The sequence below is a fragment of the Choloepus didactylus genome, chromosome 4 (genome assembly GCF_015220235.1).
Source record: "Choloepus didactylus isolate mChoDid1 chromosome 4, mChoDid1.pri, whole genome shotgun sequence".
Classification (NCBI taxonomy): domain Eukaryota; kingdom Metazoa; phylum Chordata; class Mammalia; order Pilosa; family Megalonychidae; genus Choloepus; species Choloepus didactylus.
In genome coordinates this window covers 176,291,638-176,298,133 of record NC_051310.1, presented here as the reverse complement: position 1 = coordinate 176,298,133, position 6,496 = coordinate 176,291,638, and the positions used below count along the sequence as shown (strand labels likewise).

Sequence of the window (6,496 nt, the reverse complement as noted above, 5' to 3'; positions counted from 1 at the left end):
CACAGGAATGTGGATTATGATTAAGAACATGTCCAAACTGGGGAACATAATTCAAACTACCACAAAAGCCTTGAATGTTCAGCTCAAACCTGAGCTGCTGAATGGGTATTCTCTAATACTCTCTAATCTCTGTAAACTTCTTTCTTCCTCTGAATTACTGAAACTTGGATGGACATACTGTTTTAAGTTTGCTCAATTTACTATTTTTTTGGTGGAATATCTATCTATTGAACTTATAGAATGTGATAAAAAATTCTTGTTGATTAATTTTGTAAAATTCCAGGAGCAAAAGTGTATGCTAATGCCACACTGACTCTGTAATATTAATGAAAATACACAGAAGATTCAGAATAAGGATTGAAGTGGAAACCAGTCAATTCAGTCAATTTCTGTGATATTAGATCTTTTCCTTCTGAATCCCTTTCAGGAAAAAAAAATGTAGAAAAACTTAATTTGTAAAGGAAAAGAGCAGCCCCCAGAAGCTGACATAACCTCTCACTTATTTTTTAATCAGAATGTTCTAATTTTGCTAGTGGAAGCAATTTTTTCCAGCTGTAAAACTACATTTCCCAGCATTTTTGGCTAACTTTACCAATTTCTTGCCAATAAAAATTTAGTTAAATTTGTTGAGCCTAGTTTCCAGGAAAGCTACTTGAAAGAGGGGAAGGTAGCTGGTTTAGCTGGCTTGTTTCTTTCCCAATCACCCTTTCCCTTCACCTGTGTGAATTCTATGGGACTGCCGAATCTCCCAGTGATGCTGAACCTCTATGTGGCCATGAGGCAACCCTAAAGAGGAAAGTTACATATTGAGAATGACACAGCAGAAAATGGTAGGAGACTATGTCATTCTGGTAATATTGTAGAAGTGCTGTAACGTTAGACTTGGGAGACCTAATTCAAATTTTAACTTGGAAGAAAAATAAACCTCTAAAATATTTAAGCTACCATGTTTCTGATCACTAAGACTATCATTGAAATATAATCCTAATAAACAAATATAGTTATTCAAACCTAGATAATGGAGAATCAGGTATTTATTATTTGTTAAATATCTTAGTTAAGGTCAATTTTGGCATCAGATTCATTAGAAGAATATAGGAGATACAACATGGCATGCCAGCAGGGCAGAATCATGAGTTTCTCTTTGGAATAGTTCTTGTAGCAGTTCACAGAGCCACCCAAAAGTGATTCTCTCTCCAAGTTATGGCTCAGAAGCAAGGAAGTAAAATTTATCAGGCAGGTGTAGGGATAATCTGAAGTCTCTTGCTCCCCAGAGCCAATATCTCTTTTGGCAATTCCTAAACAGCTTCTGGGTCCCCATATGGCATGTGCCAGTTACAAGAATCAACAGCCTCAGGGATGTTCCAAATTACAATGTTCCACCAAGTACTTTTTAGCTATACCAGTACAGATTCAGCCTATCAAAATTGGATCATTTTTTTCTATAAAAACATGGCCTAATAACAGCTGACATTGCATTGTTATCAAGTTTCTAGAAAAAAAGAGCTAAAATTACTACTCAGACAGAATCGTAAAGTATTATTTAATGTTTTACCCACAAGACATCATGGTATAAACTGATAGGACACTAGAATAAGGAGGTCACAGTTTATTCTGTTTATTCTGTAGAACCATGGAAAATTAAAATATCCTCAAAAGTAAAAGGAAAACTGAATCACTCATAAATGTATTGTTTTATACCTAGTACAGTAAAGTACAGAACTTTACTGAACTTCAGGGCTCTAGAAAATGGTAAGAATAACATTTTCATATATAACTATTAAATGTGTTTGATATTACACCTCTGTCTACTGTAACTGAATGTGGTTATTCATTGAGCAAATAGGAACCCCCTTTTAAACTGAAATCATTTCATAAATAATTTCCAAAGCTTGTTGAAACTGTGTCTAGAAGGACATGGAGAGCCAGATAGCTACCACTTTCCTCTCTAGATCCATTCTCTACCCTTCTCCAACCTACTCTCTATACTGGGAGACTGACCTGCATTGATTACAGCAAAGGGCCCCCTTGTCCTTGGCTTCTGGCAGAGCTCAGCTAACTAGGGGACCGGGCAGGAGACTGAAGAGAAGGAGGGTGAGGTCAGTGTACGTGTCTCCCTGGCGCCCTTCCTGCAGGGTAGTCCTAGCTCAAATGTATCTTTTGACTAAAATTTCTTCTCCTCTCCGGATGTCCTTCTTATATGGCATTCTCTTGGTTTCCAAGAACTACACCTCTCTTCCTTCCAGAATAGGAGTGGTTAGAGTTCCACTATTACTACGCAGAAGTACTGCACTGTCCCTTGTAGTTTGCCAATACTGTGGTCTTCACATTGATAAACGATCCCTTTGAGTAAATCTTCCTCCAATTTTCCTTTGTTGAGTGTGCCTCTGACTCCTGCTGGACCCTGACTGAAACACATAATAATGGAAATCTCCTTCACAATGGCTCTCCTTATTATCTCTATACTACTTAATTAATGATGATGGGGCCATTTAAAAATCATCCTTTCTTAAACTACATAGAAAACAGCCATCTCCATTTTTTTTCTTATAATTTATACCCCTAATAACAAGAAAGCTAAGAAAATAGCTTTTGTCCTAGAAAGTAGATCATCTTCTATGCATTTCATAATTGGTCTCACAATGATATCAAATTTCAAAAGAGTTTTGTATTTTATCTGACATTCAGAAAAAATAGATTATAGAGAAGTCCCAGTAACTTACCGTTTATTAGAAATATGAACACAATTTAATAAATAATTAACTTACATTTTCCCAAGGAATGATGAATGAATTAGTGATGCCAAAATGATTAAATATATTTCAATATTAAAGTTTCAGCCCCTGGCTACACTTTAATATGTTAAAATGCAAATGCATGCATATACAATGCAAATTCATAAAATAGTATAAAATACAATTTTAGTGTACCATTGGAGCTCATTTTATAATTAAAATATATCAGTTTTACTATTCTTGTTAAGGAATTTTACTTTCTATTCAGTTTTTATATAAATTCTCTTGCCTACAAAATTACTGAAAGTTTTCTAATGCTGGCTTACTATTTATGGCTTTCAATTAACTGCCTAGATTTAAGTGATCATTTTTTCACCTCTGGTAGGAGCTATACCTCTTAAGCTTTTTGTCAGTTTTCTCCATCATGACACATTCTACTTGCTTGTAATTCCGCAACTCCTTTAAGAAAGAATGTAGGGTCCTCATAATAAAAATCGGGATTTTAAAAATGATGACAGTAGCTCATTTTATATGATTTCTTTTTTCATAGGCCCTGACTCAAAAAGTATGACACAGTATGAAGATATTAGATGTGGCTCCTTGAAATAATGGATGACATAATGTAATTAAAGTTACTATATTATAAAATTTATAATGTATTTCATTAGATTAACAAGATCATTTTCTGAATCAAACATTATATTTACTTGACATATCAAGTTAATGTATTGATTTTCTTTTACTTCCATTCTAATCTTATCTATTGTAAAAGTGAATTCCTATTCACAGCCTTGTTTTTTAAATGCTGCTCCCCCAGAAATTTTCTTCAAACTTCTGATCCTTTCCTATTTAATTGGTACAACCACTTCCTTTTGACATTGGAAAAAAGTCTTGAAAAGTCTTGAAACTCACCAATTGTAATTATATTATTGATTTTTCCATTTATTTACATTTTCATTGTTTTTTGTGATTTCTACTTACTTATTGTTATTTCTCTAATACAGTATTCATTGCTTATTCTATTTCATTTTAAATTGCCAATATACTAGGAAATATTTTTATAGTGGAAACAGAATTTAACAGAATATTCACCAAATAAGTCATAGCAAATACATTATTGCATTCCTATTTATAGAGAGGAGGCTAGAGAGGAAATTGGCTCAACTATTAATATTTAAAACATTTAATTGTTTAATAGTAATTGAGCAAAGGATACTAAACAAATTATGTATATTTAAATGCATTTTTAAAAAGAAGAAAAGACAATATGGAGTTTTTCTGAAGGCCCATAATTTTTAATTTCGGAAATGTTCAGAAGTGTCATTTAGGACATCTCTCTTATATGTTGTCAACAATGAACTAAAGGCTAGGTTTTAGTGAAATTTTACATGAAAGGAATTATTTTAGAAATACTTATAGCTGCTCTTATCTGAATATGGGCCAACTGAAGTATCACCATTTTGAAAGTGAAGAACATCTATTCCTTAGACTTTGTTTGGATGTCATGCTGATTGAAATGAATATTGTAAAACAAAATATTCTTTTGTAATATGCACCATTATCTTTTTTAACAAATTAACCTGATCAAATGAATCTATATATACTTGTTTTAAAAATTAGCTAAATTATGTAGGACTATTTCTTTGTTTGCTTTATGAGAGCTATAAAGAGCAAACTGAATAAACTGAATTTTCACTAAGTTTCCACAAGGACAAAGGTATATATTGTGGTCCTTTTGCCAGGAATTTAGATCTTAGAAGACTTCCAGTGCCTCTAGCTGGTGTTTTTGGCTGAGGTAGTGCTAGACTGCCATCTGGAGACTATTTAACCAAGATGCATACTGAATGATTTTTTAATTCTTTTTTAATCTTTAGGGTTTCATTGTTGTTATTGTTTGTGTCTTTATTCTTAAATTGTTATTTGATATGTGTCTGCATATCTTGCAGATCATGCTTTTGGTGATTCTAATTTGCCTTTTTGGGAAAAGGAACATGGAAATAAAACAAATAATGGCATTCTAAAATCTTTTGGAATGCATTATTTACCTCAACTCTTAGCTTGTTGGGGATGGTAACCAGGATCCGTTGTCTGCTCCTGTTGTCTTCACCTCCTAACTTGTAGTCACCATGCATAAATGCATCTCCATCTATGTCAGCCAGGCTGGTGTCCAGATGGCAATGCCTGATGGGAGCTCTACAGCCTGGAACATGGCATCTAGTCCAACAGCCAGATGCCAAGTGACAAGACCACTGTGTGAGGAGATGGCTTCTTCAACACCTTTTTCAGTGAGACAAGCACTGGTAAGCATGCACCCAGGGCAGTGTTTGCAGACCTGGAACCCACAGTCATTGATGAAGTTCTCAATGGCACCTCCTGCCAGCTTTTCCACCCTGAGCAGCTTATCACAGGCAAAGAAGATGCTGCCAATAACTATGCCTGTAGGCACTATACCATTGGCAAGGAGATCATTGACCTCCTCTTGGACAGAATTCGCAAGCTGGCTGACCAGCGCACAGGTCTTCAGTTCTTCTTGGTTTTCCACAGCTTTAATGGGGGAACCAGTTCTGGGTTCACCTTTCTGCTGATGGTGATTATGGCAAGGAGTCCAAGCCAGAGTTCTCCATTTACGCAGCCCCCAGGTTTCCACAGCTATAGTTGGGTCTTATGACTCCATCCTCATCACCCACACCATCCTGGAGCACTAAGATTGTGCTCTCATGGTAGAGAATGAGGCCATCTATGACATCTGTTGTAGAAACCTTGATATTCAGTGTCCAACCTACACCAAACTTAACTGCCTTATTAGCCAGATTGTGTCATCCATCACTGCTTCCCTCAGGTATTGCAGTGCACTGAATGTTGATCTGACAGAATTCCATACCAACCTAGTGCCCTATTCCCACATCCACTTTCCTTTCGCGACCTATGCTTCTGTCATCTCTGCTGAGAAATCCTACCATGAACAACTTTCTCTAGCAAAGAATACCAACGTTTGCTTTGAGCCCGCCAACCAGATAGTGAAATGTGACCCTTGCCATGGTAAAAATACATGGCTTGCTGCCTGTCGTACTATGGTGACATGGTTCCCAAAGACATCAGTGCTGCCACTGCCACCATCAAGACCAATCATAGCATCTAGTTTGTGGACTGGTACCCTACTGACTTCAAGGTTGGCATTAATTACCAGCCTCCCACTGTGGTATCTGGTGGACAGCTGGCCAAGGTCCAGTGAGCTGTGTGCATGCTGAGCAATACCACAGCCACTGCTGAGGCCTGGGCTCCTCTGGACTACAAGTTTGACCTGATGTATGCAAAGCATACCTTTGTTCACCAGTACATGGGTAAGTGGATAGAGGAATGAGGGTTTTCTGAGGCCCATGAGGACATGGATACCCTTGAGAAGGATTATAAGGAGGTTGGTGTGGATTACGTTGAAGGAGATGGTGAGGAAGAAAGAGAGGAATACTAATACCCATTTCTCTCAGTCCTATGGCCTGTCATACTTCCAGCACTTGTGATTTTACATTAGCTGACAGACATTGAAGCTCTCTGTTTAGATTGTCTTCATTCTTGTGATCATGTAAAGTTTTCCATCATGTCTCAAAGTAAAGGCTTTAAGAAAAGTTAAAAAAATCTTTTGAAGTAATAATTCCAAACTATGTGTATAACAAAGAATACCATATGCTGTCCTTTCTATGATGATACATTTAATTTCACTGTCCATGTGGTAGACTTTTACATCATCAGAGAATACCATCCCA

At 36.3% G+C, this 6,496-nt stretch overlaps 1 pseudogene; it reads left to right on the top strand.

The window, feature by feature from the left end:
• Nucleotides 1–4,861: 4,861 nt before the first annotated feature.
• On the top strand, nt 4,862–6,204 carry LOC119530788 (annotated as a pseudogene).
• Nucleotides 6,205–6,496: the final 292 nt, after the last annotated feature.